An 18,537-nucleotide genomic window follows, 5' to 3' on the forward strand; every position below is an offset into this window, starting at 1 on the left:
GAGAGTAAGAGAAACAAAGAAAACGTCAGCACCACAAAAAAAAAAGCACTACAAAATGACAGCAATAAACTCACATCTATCAATAATTACACTGAATGTAAATGGCCTAAATGCACCCAAAAAGAGATGTAGAGTGACAGAATGGATGAAAAAAAAGGACTCATCAAAATGCTGTCTACAAGAGACACATCTTAGAAACAAAGATGTAAAGTTAAAAAATAAAAGGATGGAAAAAATATATCAAGCAAACAGCTACCAAAAAAGAGCAGGATTGGCAATACTAATCTCAGATAAAATAGATGTTAAAACAAAATCCACCATAAAAGACAAAGAAGGACACTATATAACAATTAAGGGGACGACTCATCATGAAGACATAACCATAATAAATATGTATGCTCCCAATGACAGGGCTCCAAAATACATAAAACAAACTCTAACAGCACTGAAAAGAGAAATTGACAGTTCCACAATAATAGTAGGAGAATTCAACACACCACTCTCGTTAAAGGACAGAACATCTAGAAAGAAACTCAACAAAGATACAGAAGACCTAAAGGATACAATCAGCCAACGTGACCTCATAAACATATATAGAACACTCCACCCAACAGCTGCAAATTACACATTCTTTTCTAATGCATAGGGAACTTTCTCCAGAATAGACCACATCTTAGGCCACAAAGCAACTCTCAACAAGATCCAAAACACTGAGATAGTACAAAGTATCTTCTCTGACCACAATGCCATCAAGGTAGAAACTAAAAACAGGAAGAGCAAGGAAAAAAATAATAAATTATATGGAAACTGAATACCACCTTGCTTACAAACCACTGGGTAATAGAGGAAATCAGAGATGGAATCAAAAATTCCTAGAATCAAAAGAAGAATGAAGACACATCATACCAAAACCTTTGGGACACCGCAAAGGCAGTCCTCAGAGGACAATTCATAGCAATAGATGCACACATCAAAAAAGAAGAAAGGGACAAAATTAAAACATTAACTACACAACTGGAACAAATAGAAAGAGAACAGCAAAAAAAGCCCACAGCCACTAGAAGAAAGGAAATGATAAAGATCAGAGCATAAATCAATGAATGGAGGATAGAAAAACAGTAGAAAGAATCAAAAAAACAAAAATTGGTTCTTTGAAAGGATCAATAAAGTCAACAAACCACTGGCCAGAATGACAAAAGAAAAACAGGAGAGGACACAAATAACCTAAATAAGAAATGAAATGAGGGACATTACAACAGACCCAACTGAAATAAAAAGGATTAAAACAGAGTATTATGAAAAACTATACTCCAAAAAATTTGAAAACCTAGACCAAATGGATAAATTTCTAGAAACATATTACCTACTCAAACTAACACAAAGTGATGCTGAAAATCTGAACAGACCCATAAGAAAAGAAGAGATTGAAAAGGTGATGAAAAAAACTCTCAATAAAAAAAGCCCTGGCCCAGATGGCTTATGTCTTAGTCAGCTAGTGCTGCCATAACAGAAATACCACAAGTGGATGGTTTTAACGAAGAGAAATTTATTTCCTCACAGTCAGAGTAGGCTAAAAGTCTAAATTCAGGGCATCAGCTCCAGGGGACAGCTTTTTCTCTCTGTCAGCCTTCTCATCAGTGTTCCCCCAGACTAGGAGCTCCTAGGCACAGGGACCCCAGTCCAAAGGATGTACTCTGCTCCCGGCACTGCTTTCTTTATGGTATGAGGTCCCCCAATTCTCTGCTTGCTTCCCTTTCCTTTTATTTCTTGTAAGGTAAAAGGTGGTGCAGGCCACACCCTAGGGAAACTCCCTTTACATTGGATCAGGGATGTAACCTGGGTAAAGGTGATATTACAGTCCCACTCTAATCCTCTTTAACGTAAAATTACAATCACAAAAGGGAGGCCAACCACACAATTCTGGGAATCATGGCCCAGTCAAATTGATACACACATTTTTTGGGAGACACAATTCAAACCATGACAGCTTTACTGGAGAATTCTACCAAACATTCAGAGAAGAGATTATACCAGTACTACTCAAACTATTTCAGAACATAGAAAAGGAAGTGATACTTCCAAATTCATTCTATGAAGCCAGCATAACCATGATGCCAAAACCAGGCAAAGACGCCACAAAAAAGAAAATTAGGGGCCAATATCTCTCATGAATATAGATGCGAAAATTCTAAACAAAATTCTAGCCAATAGAATTCCATGTCATATCAAAAAAATAGTACAACATGACCAAGTAGGATTCATACCAGGTATGCAAGTATGGTTCAACATTAGAAAATCAATCAATATAATCCACCACATAAATAAAAGGACAGAAAAGAATCACATGATCATCTCAATTGATGCAGAAAAGGCATTTGATAAAGTCCAACACCCATTCCTGATAAAAACTCTCAATAAAATAGGTACAGAAGGGAAATTTCTCAACATAATAAAGGACATCTATGCAAAACCAATGGCCAACATCATTCTTAAGGGAGAGAGGCTGAATACATTCCCCTTGAGAACAGGAACAAGACAAGGATGCCCTTTATCACCACTCCTATTTGACATTGTGCTGGATGTTCTAGCTAAAGCAATAAGGCAAGAAAAAGAAATAAAAGGCATCCAAATTGGTAGTAAAGAAGTTAAACTGTCCCAGTTTATGGATGATATGATACTATACATAGAAAAGCCTAAAGACTCCACAAGAAAACTACTGGAACTAATAGATTCAGCAGAGTAGCAAGATACAAGATAAACATACAAAAATCAGTTGGATTCCTATACACCAATAAAGAATGCTGGAAAGAAAATCAGGAAAACAATACCATTTATAATAGCCCCTAAAAAAAAAATACTTAGGAATAAATCTAACCAGGGATGTAAAAGGCCTGTACAAAGAAAACTACAAAACCCTGATGGAAGAAACAAAACGAGATCTACATAAATGCAAAAACGTAGCCTGCTCGTAGGTAGGTAGACTCAGCATTGTGAAAATGACAATTCTACCCAAAGCAATTTACAAATACAATGCAATCCCCATCCAAATATCAACAACATTCTTTAAAGAGATGGAAAAACTAATCATTAACTTTATATGGAAAGGGAAGAAGCTCCAGATAAGTAAAGCACTATTGAAGAAGAAGAATAAAGTAGGAGGACTCGCACCACCTGACCTCAGAACCTACTCTACACCTACAGTAGTCAGAACAGCCTGGTACTGGTACAGTGACAGATACGTTGACCAATGGAACAGAATTGAGAACCCAGATGTAAATCCATCCATCTACGGTCACCTGATCTTCAACAAGGGCCCAAAGTCCTTTGAATGGGGAAAAGACAATCTTTTTAACAAATGATGCTGGCAAAACTGGATGTCCATCTGCAAAAAAATGGAACAGGACCCATACCTCACACTATATACAAAAACTAATTCAAAATGGATCAAAGACCTAAATATAAAGCCAAAAACTATAAAATTTATAGAAGAAAAAATAGGATCAATGCTAGAGGCCTTAATACAAGGCATTACCAGGATAGAAACCATAACCAACAACACACAAACTCTGGAAGATAAGCTAGATACCTGGGATCTTCTAAAAACTAAACACTTAAAACGCTCATCAAAAGACTTCACCAGAAGAGTAAAAAGAGAACCTACAGACTGGGAAAAAATTTTGGGCTATTACAAATCAGATAAAGGTCTAATCTCTAAAATCTACAAGAAAATCTCACATCTCTACAACAAAAAGACAAATAATCCAATTAAAAAATGGGCAAAGGAAATGAACAAACACTTCACCGAAGATGATTTTCAAGTGGCCAACAGTCACATGACGAAATGCTCGTGATCACTAGTCAGTAGAGAAATGCAAATCAAAACCACAATGAGATACCATCTCATCATGGCATTACTGGCACAAATGAAAAAAACTGGAAATAACAAATGTTGGAGAGGCTGCAGGGAGATCGGAACTCTTATGCACTGCTGGTGGGAATGCATAACGATACAACCATTTTGGAAAATGATATGGTGCTTTTAGAAAGCTACAAATAGAAATACCATAGGATCCAGCAATCCCTCTTCTAGGAATGTATCCTAGAGAAATAAGAGCTGTCACACGAATAGACATATGCACACTCATGTTCACTGCAGTATTGTTCACAATAGCAAAAAGATGGAAACAACCTAGATGCCCATCAAAAGATGAATGGATAAACAAACTATGGTACATACACACAATGGAGTATTATGCAACAATAAAGAACAATGATGAATCTGTGAAGCATGTCATAACCTGGATAAGCTGATTGACATTATGCTGAGTGAAATAAGTCAATCACAAAAGGACAAATATAGTATGAGACCACTACTATAAAGACTCATGAAAAAGTTTACACACAAAAGGAAACAATCTTTGTTGGTTACGAGGTGTCATGGATTGAGTTGTGTCCCCCAAACATATCTGTCAGCTTGGCTGGGTCATGATTCCCAGGATTGTATGATTGTATTATCTGATGTGATTTCCTTATGTGTTGTAAATTCTATCACTGTGATGAGGTTATACTGATGAGGTTGACAAAATTAGTGTCTTAATGCAATCTCTTTGGAGATATAAAAGAGAAAAGTGAGCAGAAACATATGGGAACCTCATACCACCAAGAAAGCAGTGCCAGGAGCAGAGCACATCCTTTGGACCTGAAGTTCCTGTGCTGAGATGCTCCCAGACCAAGGTAAGACTGATGCATTACAAAGACCTTTCCCCAGAGCCAAGAGAGGGAAAGGCTTCTCCTGGAGCTGATGCCCTGAATTTGGGCTTGTAGCTTACTGGACTGTGAGAGAATAAACTTGTCTTTGTTAAAGCCATCCACTTGTGGTATTCCTGTTAGAGCAGAACTAGATGACTAGGACACGAGGGATGGGAGGGATTGGGTGGGGGAAATACTAAATAGACAATAGATAAGTGATAACTTTGGTGAAGGGTAAGACAGTACACAATACTGGGGAAGCCAGCACGACTTGTACAAGGAAAGGTCATGGAAGCTCCATAGACACATCCAAACTCCCCGAGGGACCAAATTGCTGGTTGGAGGGCTGTGGGGACCATGGTCTTGGGAAACATCTAGCTCAATTGGCATAACACAATTTATAAAGAAAGTGTTCTACATTCTACCTTGGTGAGTAGCATCTGGGGTCTTAAAAGCCTGTGAGCAGCCTTCTAAGATACTCCATTGGTCTCACCCCTTCGAGTGCAAGGGAGAATGAAGAAAAAAGATACAAGGGAAAGATTAGTCCAAAGGACTAATGGACCACAACTACCACGGCCTCCACCAGACTGAGTCCAGTACAGCTAGATGGTGCCTGGCTACCACCATTGACTGTTCTGACTGGGATCACAACAGAGGGTCCCAGATAAAGCTGGAGAAAAATGTATAACAAAAAAAGACCAGACTTACTGGCCTGACAGAGACTGGAGAAACCCCGAGAATATGGTCCGGGATACCCTTTTAGCTCAGTAATGAAGTCACTCCCAAGGTTCACTGTTCAGCCAAAGATTAGATAGCCCCGTAAAACAAAATGAGACTAATGATGCACAAACAGGGACAAAGACTAGAAGGCAAGAGGGGACAGGAAAGCTGGTAATAGGGAACTCAAGATTGAGAAGGGATAGTGTTGACATGTCGTGGGGTTGTTAACCATTGTCATAAAACAATATGTGTACTGTTTAATGAATAACTATTCATTCTGTAAACCTTCATCTAAAGTACAATTAAAAAAAAGATGGAAAAAAAAAAGTCTATAATCAAACCAAACTGGTTGCCATCAAGTCTATTCTGACTAATAGAGACCCTATAGGCCAGAGTAGAACTGCTCCATAGGGTTTCCAAGAAGCGGCTGGTGGGTTCAAACTGCCGACCTTTTGGTTAGTAGCTGAGCTCTTAACCACTGTGCCACCAGGGCTCCTTGCCTAAGTTGTGGCAGCTCAGAGAACTGACAGTACTTCTATTATTGTGTTTGCAGGAAACCAAGTGAAGAACAGGTGCCTAGGGATGAAATTTGGAAAAAAGCCACATTTCCAGAATAAAAATAAAAAAATAAGAGTTTTTATTTATCCTAAAAGAGAAACTACGTAACAAAAGAAATACTTTTAAATTATAAATAATTTCATTATCCCAGAAATGACTGATAGATATGAAACAGAAATCCTACGACACTAAAAATTTGATCAGTAAACAGCATACTTATAAAAAAAATCAAAATCGTGGTTCAAGGAACTGAAATTTTGTTTTTGATATAAAAAATTAACAGGAGTTTGGACAGGCTGAGCTTAAGGGCATGGAAAATGACAATTTTTAGGAAATAAATGCACTCATTTCATTGATACATTAGCGTATATTTTCTGACCTCAACTAAAAATAAAAGAGGCATTTCAACAGTAAACCCTGGTGGCATAGTGGTTAAGATCTACAGCTGCTAACCAAAAGGTTGGCAGTACAAATCTACCAGGAGCTCCTTGGAAACCCTATAGGACAGTTCCACTCTGTCCTACAGGGTTGCTATAAGTCAGAATTGACTGTGAGTCAGAATTGATTTGATTGCAATTGGTTTGGTTTCAGTTTGGTATGTAGTAGGAACCTGCAGAATTGAAACGTTTTTGGACTCACTATATGCTTCCAGCCTCTGAATCTTTCTACCATTGCTTCCATCTTCCGAAATGCCCCCTTCATATCCTTTCCATGTCTCATTCTATTCTTTCTTCCATACTCTATAAATTCATCACAACTTATCCCACAGAGATGTCAACATCCTCTGAACTCTTATTTACTGTATTTGACACCCACGTGGTGATTAGGTTTGCTTCACTGCATTGTTATTTAGCGTTAGAAGTGCATGTCCAGTTTTCTCTCATTTATGGTACCTTCTCCATGAAGTCAGGAGCCAGACTGAAGTTGTTTCAGTGATGCAGGTGGGAAACTGTGAAGGCTAAACGAGGCAGTGAGTATTCAGAAGGAGAAAAGTATGACGGATTGGAGACATTAAGCCTGCCCACTGAGTATAGAAATCTACTTATTTTCTTTAACAAGCGCTGGTATAGAGCATACCATGTGCCAGGCCCTGTTCTAAGCACTTTCCAAGTAATAACTCTCACATACTGGCAGACACTGTACTCTCTCAAACCCATTCATGGAAACCACCTGCTTTTTATTCTTTTTCCCAGCTGGCATGTGAACTTTGGAGTGATTTTGCTCCCATCTTGAACCTCCTAAATTTCTTGAGACCCCACTGCATGTACCAAATCTCAGAGATAGTCAGGAAGGCCTCATGGCTCTCCACAGGTGCTAGTTTCCTGAGCCAACATCTGACTTCTATTAAGAACTGAACCAATGCTAGTATTTTCCTTGCCATCTCTCCTCCTGATGTACCTATGTCCCCATGTCTTTCTAATGCATAGTATTGCAGTGGGAGGGAGTGGGAGATTTAATTCTTGTCATATTCATCTTTTCTTGTCCTGTGCAGAGAATCCATTTCTGACCTATTATATATTCTTTTCTCCAATTTGTCCTCCAAAGGCCTTTCTGCCCACAGTAGATAAGAGCATGGGCTCTAGAGTCAGACTATTTGAGTTCAAATCCCAGCCTGGCCACTTAATTGCTGTTTTATATTCATCTGTAAAATGGGAATAATTAGTACCGACCCAACTGCTTGTTGCAAGGATTAAATAAGTCAATCACATGTAACGAACTGAGAAGAGTGTGTCCCCAAAATTTTAGCTATTATAGTAATTCTAATAGTTTTGTTACATTTCTCTTGCTAGCAAACAAAATTTAAAATTTGTTAAAGATACTGAAAATTCTTTGTGCCTGTTTTAAACCTGCCACAGACTCTAGAACACTGTTGAGCCCTTAACAAGCATAATGAGAAGCACTGAAGGGAAAAGGGGAAGTCTGGATTTAGATGCTAACCTCACCAGGGCTTGATCTCAGATCCACCCTTTACTGACTGGGTATTTGTTTTCCCATCTGATAATTAGAATAATGTCACCTACAAAATATAATTGTTGAGAGAATTAAATTATGTGGGTGTGTGTGTGCATTGGTATGTGTATGTATGTGTACGTGTATAGGGATGTATATATGTCTACATATTAAAGGATAGTAAGCATTCAATAAATCACAGTTACTTAGGATCCCGTGAAGTTAACGCTTATTTCTCTTGACCTCTCTTGAGATCAATAGAGCGTTAATATGAACAAAATGATATACCTTTAGCTCTCTGAGTGCAGTTTTTAGCTGAATAAGATGTTATTTTTGTTCTGCTGGAGACCTCCAATAAACAGTTTTAATTGTAGAAAAGATTGAACCAGAGTGTTGAAGAAGCAGGTACTCCTGTTTAAAGTGCCAAGTTGGCAATATAACCAAAAGTTCATGCCAATTATAGATACATTTTTAGAAGAAGAGCTTATAAAATAAGCTTTGTCTTATTATTAAAAGACCTATTTGGTGTAAATGATTTAATTTTCTGTTCTATGAGTCTCATTAAATTATATTGTTTAGCAAGAAGTTTGCTGCTAACTAGAATTCATTGTCAGGATCAATCTCAGGAAGTAAAAACTCAGTAATTTGGCTCTCATTAATTTTCCCAAAGATAATGTTGTGCTTTTCTTTTTGTAAAGTTTGTTTGGTAATAACCATTTTTCTAAGATTTTAAATTAATTGAAGCATAATTGTATTCATTGATGAGGATGTATTTGTTTATAGCAATCTACTATTGCATTGAATACTTAAAATTAAATTTATGATGACTCTAGAAAATAATATCATGACTTGAAAACAGAAAAATGTATTTATTTATTTTTTGACCAATGATACTCTGAACCAGAGAGGTCTTGAGGTTACAGACAGGATTTGTTATGTTCTGTTGTGGGTTCACTCATCTACCGGAAGTTCCATCAGGTACCAACTATGTATCCACACTTATTTATCCTATATCATTTTCCTCTGACTTTAATGTCTCTGATTCAATAGGAATAAATGCGGGAGAGAATGTTCTTTGTCTGGTATTAGTTTAATTGACTCTATATGTTAAAAAATATTAATACTCTTGAGATTACTGCTATTTGCTACTGAAAATAATATCACATCCTAGTTTGTCATTATCTCCACCTCTTATTTAGAAGTCCAATAAGAGCATTACCAGTGAAAAACTTGGCAAGATTAACAAGAATGGGACACTGGGTTTTAGGGGCAGTGAAGAGAGAAAGAAGAAAAGGGAGATAAGGGAAGGAAAGGACAAAGTCCCATGTAGGTCATGTAGATTCACATTCCAGATAAAGATAAGACAGGAAATTAGTGGACTCAGTTTCACATGTGCAACCAATCAGAAGGTTTTTGAGAAGTCACTCTCTACATTGGAATGCCCAGTAGGCAGAACAAAAATGTTTTTCTTTTTGTCTTGTTTTATGTTGTTATTTAAGATGTGGCCATATAAAAGTTACTGTCATGGATTGAATTGTGTCCCCTAAAAGTATCTGTCAACTTGTCTGGGTTATGATTCCCAGTATTGTATGATTGTGCACCATTTTGTAAATCTGATGTGGTTTCCTTATGTGTTGTAAACTCTATCACTATGATGAGGTTATATGTGATGAGGTCTACAAGATTAGACAGTGTCTTAAACCAATCTCTTTTGAGATGTAAAAGAGAGAAGTGAGCAGAGACACGGGGGAACCTCACACCACCAAGAAAGCAGTGCCGGGAGCAGAGCGCATCCTTTGGACCTGAGGTTCCTGTGCTGAGATGCTCTCAGACCAAGGGGAGATTGGTGACATGGACCTTCCTCCAGAGCTGACAGAGAAAGCATTCCCCTGGAGTTGATGCCCTGAATTTGGACTTGTAGCTTATTGGACTATGAGAGAATAACCTTCCCTTTGTTGAAGCTATCCACTTGTGGTATTTCTATTATAGCAGCACTAGATGACTAAGACAGTTACCAATGATTGGTTGGCCCAGAGGAAGGAACAGCAAGTCATTTTGGGATAGAATGGTTTTATTCTGGGAAGATTTGCTTGAAATGCTTTTAGTTAAGGTTTTATTTTAGAAAGAGATATTCAATATCCTTGGGAGGTGTGTAAGAGGGCAGTTTTTTTGGTTCGTCACGTAATCCCTAGCCATTCCTTGGTTTGTGAAAGAGGAATGCTGTCCAGGAAGAGTAGGAGATTTGAATAAGGGGCTGTTTAGTCTCCCAGGAGGAAAAATACTGAGAAAATAATTCCTCCTCCTTTGAGAATCAGTATTATTGATGCTCTCTGATGAATTAAGGAGGCCCTGGCTGAAATCACCTGACTAAGAAAATACCACATCTTCCCAAGGGGTATTGGTCACAAAGGAGAGAAAAGCCTGTGACATAAGCTCAATGTCTGGGTCAGAAGGCCCTGAAGGAGGTGAGTTCCATGCACAGCCTGTGGTGGAGGCTGCAAACTTCTCCTGACCCAGCCAGTCTTACTCCATGAGCCTGTTTTGAGAATGGGCCTGTGAAGGTTAAACAAGGAGCAGTAAGGCTATATTTCCACACTGGGAGTGGCATGAAATGACCCCAGCTGGGTGTAACCTTCAGAAGAAAGACTTCCTTATCCTTGACATATGTAATCTGAGAGATTATGGCTAAATTTGCAGTGGCAACAGCCTTCGTCTTCATGGCAGTGACCAAATCATTCTCTATGATGTCATAGTAGGGTCAACAGGTGCTCTTGCTGTCCTGATCTGTAGCACTTTGGACAGACTCCAAAGACATATGTGGCACTAAAAGTAACAGTAGTCTTCAGCTCTTGAAGATTGTTGACCATAATGGATCACACTAGACCTGGCCAAACAACAGGTGAGAGCCACCAGAATTGACCAAAAAGATAGCTTGGAATCATCAGGGCAGAGAACCTGAGAAGAAGAGGAGAATATTACAGAGATAAGTGATACAGCAGTTTGAGCCAATTTTAATTTGAATAACAAAGAAAAATTTATCTTATTTTGTAGATGGTATATGTTACACATCAACAAGGAAAATATGTAAATTCACAAATGTTCTAGAAACATGGTAAACAATTAAAATATTTTTTAAAATAATGATTACATGTAGTGCTTTTGTTGCAATAGACCAAGTTTATTAAGTGGGAATGAAAATTACAAATGTCAAATAACTGACTGAACAACAGGTCCCCTCTACCACCAACATACACAGTGATGTAAAACTCATCATTATAACATTACAGAGATCATGGAATTGTGTAGCAAAGTGGAGGACTTTTCTCTTTCTCTTTTCTCCATGGTTTCTTCTGATAAATCATACCTAGAATTCCATGCAATGAGTAATTTCAAGAGGTTAAATGGTGTTAAGGTGAGGATGTAGGGATGAGGGTGCTAAGAGAATGAAAGTGAGTGAGACATTTAAAAATGTGTTAACATGTTAGAAATCATCTCTGGTATTTTACTTTCTATCCAGAAGAGTCCTACTCAAAGACATATGTTACTTATTTCTGTTCTCAGACCTAGAGATATCCTTGTTAAAACAAAAATCATATTAAGCCAATAATAGAAATTGATTGAAGTTTATTTAATATATGATTTGCAAATAGGGGTAACATTTCAACTAGAGAGTCAAAAATGTTCTGAAGATGAGAGAACCTTGAAACACTCTTATACCAAATCTTATCGGCATTGCCATGGAAAAAGGGCAACAGAACTGATAAACAAGTTGTGGTCAGAAAAGATTTCATACAGCATTGTCTTGAATAACAATTAAAATAATTTCTTATTTACCCTAAACGTAGCTCCCAGTCTGAACTTTGGAGTCTCTGTTTCCCAAAAAGAACTGACTTCTTCAGAAGAGCCCAATGCCCAAGGCAAAATGATCTTACTAGTTTATTTAGACCACTGTTTGACTCAAAGGTGACTTTTTTTTTTTAGAAACCAGTTTCTTCAAGGCTCAAGGTTCAAAAGGCCACCTAAGGGCAAATGGCCAACTCCATGGACCCAGAAATCTGAATTCCAGGAGAATTAAAATGGTTTCTCATCCTCAATAGTTACCCCATTTATTTGTACCTCACAATTCTGATTTCCTATGAACTTTTTATCAAAGGAAATATTGGTATCATTTATACCTACTGTAAATGTGCTGGCATATTATCAAAATTGTGTGACTCATGAAGGTCAATTTTTTTTGCATTCTTGAGATTGTACCTGCTGTAGTTATACTGTGCTGTTGTTAGTTGCTGTCAAGCCAATTCTGACTTACAGCGACCTCGTGTGTGCAAAACAGTACTGCTCCACAGGGTTTTCAAGGCTATGACTTTTCAGAAGCAGGTTGCTAGGCCTGTCTTCCAAGGCACCTCTGGGTGGGTTCGAACTGTAAACCTTTTGGTTAGTAGCCCAGTGCTTAATCATTTGTGCCACCCAAGGACTCAAGGTCAGTTTCTCTGGCATTTAATAACATCAAGATATCTGTTATTTTGCAGGCATTAGCAGGTGCAGTTTCCATTACAAAGCATGCACAGTAATGGTCACATAGCAACAAAAGTCTCCTATTGAAGCCTGTAGGAAATAAGTAAAGCATGGGCATTTCATGCTTGATTCCTTTTCTTCACTGAGAATTCTGAAGAGGGTATCAGTCAGCCATTAAAAAAAAAAAAAAGTCTCTTTAGGAAGAGTAATACAACGCTAAGAGGTTGTGGACCCTAATCCAAGCATCATTAAAATAGTGTCATATGGTCAATATGCGCTTTCTTTGTAGCATTTTCCTTTCCTCAATCCTGCAGCAGTTCCTTCTCTGGAATGATTTGTACAAGCTCTAGTAATATGTGATAAACTCCTTGTTTCTAGGTAAAATTACACCCTAACCCTTTTTTGTGGGCATCTGTCTAGATTGAAAGACATTGGGCTTTTGTACTTCCTTGCCAGGACACTTTATTATTTGTTGGGAATAAGAGTCAAATCTTGGGTCAATGGTGCTGTCTGGTTCTCTGAACAGAACATGAAACCTCAGCTAAATCCAAGATGAGAATGAAAGTGTCATTGTGGGAATAAGCAACACTTTCCTCCTTTATTTTCTTCTTCTGCTTACTCTCTTTGTGTATCCTGTCAGTTGAGACAGAGCTGGGAGCAGTACATCATGCCTGGAGTGCTGCTGCTTTGTGCCCAGGGATCCACAATCATGGTTACTGTGTGTTCTATAGCAAAGCAATTGCTCTATTGCAAGGTGGTAATCTCACCAAAGGAGTCCCTGGGTGGTACAAACGGTCAGCACTCAGCTGCTAATCAAATAGTTGGAAGTTCAAGTCCACCCAGAGGTGCCTCAGAAGATAGGCCTGGCAACCTGCTTCCGAAAGGTCACAGCCTTGAAAACCCTATGGAGCAGTTCTACTCTGCACACATGAGGTCTTCATGAGTAAGAATCAACTCCATGGCAACTAACAGCAGCAACAGTCTCACCAAAGGAGTCTCTGGGTGGTGCAAATGGTTAACATGCTCAGTTGCTAATCAGAAGGTTGGAAGTTTGAGTCCACCCAGAGGTGCCTCAGAAAAAGGTTTGGTTATCTACTTCTGAAAAATTAGCCATTGGAAACGCTGCAAAGCACAGTTCTACACTGACACATATGGGGTTGCCAGGTGTCAGAGTTGACTTAATGGCAACTGGTTTATTGGAGTCTCACTAAAGTTGGGGGGAAGGTGTCTGGAAAGGATCCTGGTATGTTACCACTTCTCCTTGGGAGGAAATTGAAGCTGAAATGTCCACTGAAGAGGGGTTTTCAAGAGAAAAATGATGTGGGAGCCCTGGTGGCAAGGTGGTTAAAACTCTAGCTGCTAACTGAAATGTCAGTTGCTCTTCCGGAGGAAGATGTGGCAGTTTGCTTCCATAAAGATTAAAGCCTTGGAAATGCCATGGGGCAGTTCTACTCTGTCCTATAGGGTCACCATCAGTCAGAATCGACCTAATGGCAATGGTTTTTTTTTTTTTTTTAAAATACTGATGTAGAAACACATCACTCTTTCTTAACAGAAACAAACACACATTCACATAGCCCAAATCATCCCAGTGGAATGAAAATTAAAAAATAAATAAAGAGAAAAATAATGTGATATGCCTTTGCATCTTGCCCATACAGCTAGACCTGTGTAGCAAGTAGAAGGCACATGTTGTTTTTCATAAAAAGGCATTTGGCATGGCAAGAACCTGAGTGTAGTGACTTAGTGCTACAGTAATTTATTCATTCAATCAACAAATATTTTTGTTTGTCTGCTGTGTGTAAGGAAATACTATGTGTGCCCACCTTAAAAGCTTTGATTAAAACTTGTCTAAGTTTATTTTCCTCCTTAGAAGGCAGGATGGTTTTGAAAAATTCTGGTTCTAGACTCTGTGATATATCACTACTTCCTTACTTCAGTTATTTTAAGAGCATTTTAATAAACAAGTTGGAAAAATCTCAACTTCTCATTTATATTCAATGATATTCTCAAGCTATTTCTGAATAATCACATGCAAATGGAGCTACTGACCCCATAAGCAGATATGTTCTTAGACAGTTTTACTAGTAGAGGAGGCATTTATGCCACATCATTCATATTTTCTCAACCTAGTTTCTACCTCACATGTTTTGCTAGAGACCTAGGCAGCTGGCCAGGATAGCAGGATGAGAGGAGAGAGATATCTCCTTGTGAAGGAAGCCAAATAACCCAAAATGGAGTTAAACTTTTGACTTCAGTAGCTCCAGCTTCTAACCAACAGAGCTAACTAGTTCTTGGGCTGACTCACTGGCTTGTGTAGGAAGAGCTAGTTCTGGCATTGTTTAATGGAGAGGTTTATTAGCCACAGAGGAGAGTATAAATAAACTATGTTCTAGGTCATGAGGTGATGGCCCTCTTATTTAAGTTAAATGATATTTCTGTATGCTCCTATGGGTGCCTGTCCTTCTTCACATATTCATCATTGTTGTGATTTCTTATTTAATGTGTTTTCCTTGATCAACTGTAAACTCCATGAAGCCAAAGACCACCACAGTGGCTTCCCCAGAGTGATAATCCCAGCATCTAGCACAAGCACTCAATAAAGTTATATAAAATTCAGTTCAAATAAAAAAAATTTGTTTTCTTTATAGAAATGGACCACTGAATATGATCTAATAAGAATAATCTAAATGCCCTGATTTTATTCCGCTATTATAAATTCATAACTATTGGGTTCATTCACTGGGACTTTAATTACTATACAGGAAATTAAAAAAGTTTTGACCATGGAGTACCATTTTATGTAGATTCTTGTTACACAAGGCAAACTCCCTTTCAAATAAGCGTTTATTCTTCTACAAGACACAGAGAAGTTTCATTTTCAGAATAAATCAAGGATATGTTTGTCCATAGCCTCCTGTTTTCTACTGTCAGTAGCTACAGAACACTATCTGTCTAATGACATTTGTGATGTTGCACCTGCCCTACAAGGTAGAAAATCAAAGGTTTATGAGTCTTTAATAATTGTCTTATGATTTCATCTAAAGAGAAGGCAGTAAGTCATAATTATGTTGTTAGATGTAAATTTTCAGTGTCACACAGAGGGAAGTACATAATTCTCATTAATAGTAATATAATTTCTGTGTCGACTTTCCTACACATCAACCCACATATTTATCCATAAATGCATAATCTCTAAATCATGGAAATAAATCTATAACATTGCTTCAGCTGCTCAAGGGCAGTCATTTCCAGAATAGAAAGGATTTTGCAGTAATATCGATTATGTGTTCTGAGACATAAAAAGTACATTGAAGACTGTTTCTCTGGAACAGAGGCTACAACATTGCATCAGCTTTCCATTGGTGCTCATTACTTCAGCGATGATTAAAATGAGTTAAATATGTTTCAAGAGAATTTTAATATAACTGCATTAATGCAATTATCTGCAAGTTAATTAAAATTCTGAATGCTATTATTGTCATAGCTGTTACTGACAGTGTTCCTCAATCTGTGTGCTGGATTCTGTAGTGAGCACAGCATTAGACACATTCTTTGTCCATTGGGTTTATAATCTGAATCAGGCACAAGCAAGACACAGAGAAAGGACTGAAGTCACTCAAGGGAAAAGGGCTCTTGATAGACAAGAGTGCAGGGATACTCAGTATTATTCAGTTGACTCTGGAAATAAGTTGCAAGAAGCTGGCCCCAAAGAAAGGTGAGATTTGAAAAGGGATTTGTATTTCATTCATATACAGCTGAATAAAGGAACAAAGTAAAGTAAGATTATGAGAAAAAATAAGGGACCTAGTAAGGATTGCATTTATCTAGATTGAAGAACGAATATGCAGTGAAAACAAAACAAAACAAAAAACCGTGGGGCAGGGAAGAAGTGTGAATGGTCTTGAAAGCAGAAGGGCAGTATATAGAGTAAAAACCTGTAAAAACCAGTGTAAGATGGAAACCTGTCAGAGAAGGAAAATTCAAATATTTTCCACTAATAGAGAGTGATAGAAAAATGGTAAGACTGCACCCTGTCAAAGGCAGAAGACTTGAGAGACCTGGAAAAACAAGGCAGTCTCGTTGAGTTCTGGCTCTCAAGGTTTCACTGTATTTGATCTAAAAGTCAGGGGAAGATAAGTATGGTCACTGAGCTGAAAAAATAAGCATAGTAATATACTCACATAATGTGAAATTATATATTTCGTTGTGGCTATATGGAGGAAACCAGAAACCAGAAGACTTGTGTTTTAGTATTCTGTTTTCTAAGAAGCCCTCGTGGTGCAATGGTTAAGCGCTTGGCTGCTAACCGAAAAGTCTGTGGTTCTAACCCACAAGTGGCTCCACAGGAGAAGGTTAAAAACAAACAAAAAAACCAAACCCATAGCTGCCTGTTGTCATGGAGTTGATTCTGATTCATGGCAACCCAGGTGTTAAACAGTAGAACTGCTACATAAGGTTGGTTTTGGCTGTAATCTTTATGGAAGCAGATTACAAAGGCTTTCTTCTGGGTGGGTTCGAACCACCAACATTTTGGTTGAACAAAAACCATTTGCACCACCCAGGGACCTTCAGTGCCTCATGAGGAAAAACCAAAACCAAACCCACTGCCGTCAAGTTGATTCCAACTCATAGCAACATATATGACAGAGTAGAACTGCCCCATTGGAGTTCTCCTCATGAGGAGGTTGCAAGTGGGGTGTGGTGGTCCCAGCTGGGAAGGGACTAAACTTTGGGAATATCTGTTGATAGAATCAGGCAAGACTCCTGTTGCCCAGGCATCCATGTGCATTCATCATTGTACACAAGATCTAAAGAGTTTCCTGGGAAAAGAGTTTGAACTGCGTACACAAATGAGTTTCAGGCATATATAGCTTTATCTGCAGAATTGAGAGTGTTGGGATGGGGTGACAGAATTTAAATTCCAAGGGGTGTTCTAAGAGAAAACATCCTAAGGAAATACAGTCTCAGGCCTGGCATAAATAAGACCTGAGCATTGGTGGGCATCTTTGGTAACTGAACCATCTTGGTAGAGAAATGTCAACTAAAATGAGAGATCTGAGTGTAATTCTGCTGCTCCTCAGAGCCCTGTTGAGGGACTCCTTCTACAGATGTAATGGAGGAGAGGAAAGTCTTCAACTTTTCGTTTGCAATCAACTTCCAAGTAGTCCCAGAGCCACCAACTTGAATGGATCCATAGTGACTGTTTAAGCAGACACATTGCAGCAGGTGAAAATTGGTCTGGAACTGAGCATAAGAGATGGCAGCATAGAAAATCAGCAGCCTAAAATGGAGTGTTGTCAGGACCGGTGGTAGCCTAACAGAATAAAGCTTTGGTCAGTAGTAATGAAAGGTGAGCCCTGGTCCAGAATGATTTGAAGGTTCATGTGAGATACATCTTAACAGTTCCCAGAAATCCCAGATTTTGAGAGAAGCTGAAGGAGTTTATAGTCACAAAGGTGATGGACAGACAAGATATTGATATTAAAACTCTTACAATAGCTTTGTTATCCACAGATCCACAGTGTACTGAGACAGAAAGATATTGTGGTTACTTTTAGTAGGCTTGACTGACCTTATATGAGCTCTGGTCTAGCACATAGCTACACTGTAAATGAATTACTGCTTTTCCATTAGAATCAATTGATTTATTTTTGACAATAGGTTGATGCCTGGCATGATATGAACTCTTAGAAATTTACTAGTTTGGGCAAATGTATGAATTATAGGGAGTTTGAATTAAACATGCCTGTGCCTTTTTAAAAACTTCTGGTTACATACAAAATACTTGACATGAATTCCAAGAAGGAAGAGATAGTGAATGCAGTCTAATTAGAGTCTGCTCTGTATGAATCTTTAGGGAGATACAGGGAAAGTTATTCTTAAGTTACCTCTCCCACTCCCATCCTCCTCTTTTAGGGAGATACAGAGAAAGTTATTCTTACCTCTCCCACTCCCATCCCCCTCTTTCTAGAAAATGTGGGGTGTACACTATCATGTAGCCAGATTGTTTGGTCTTTTTTTTTTTTTTTTTTTTTTTTTTTT

Source organism: Trichechus manatus, unplaced genomic scaffold (assembly GCF_000243295.1).
Source record: "Trichechus manatus latirostris isolate Lorelei unplaced genomic scaffold, TriManLat1.0 scaffold00009, whole genome shotgun sequence".
Classification (NCBI taxonomy): Eukaryota; Metazoa; Chordata; class Mammalia; order Sirenia; family Trichechidae; genus Trichechus; species Trichechus manatus.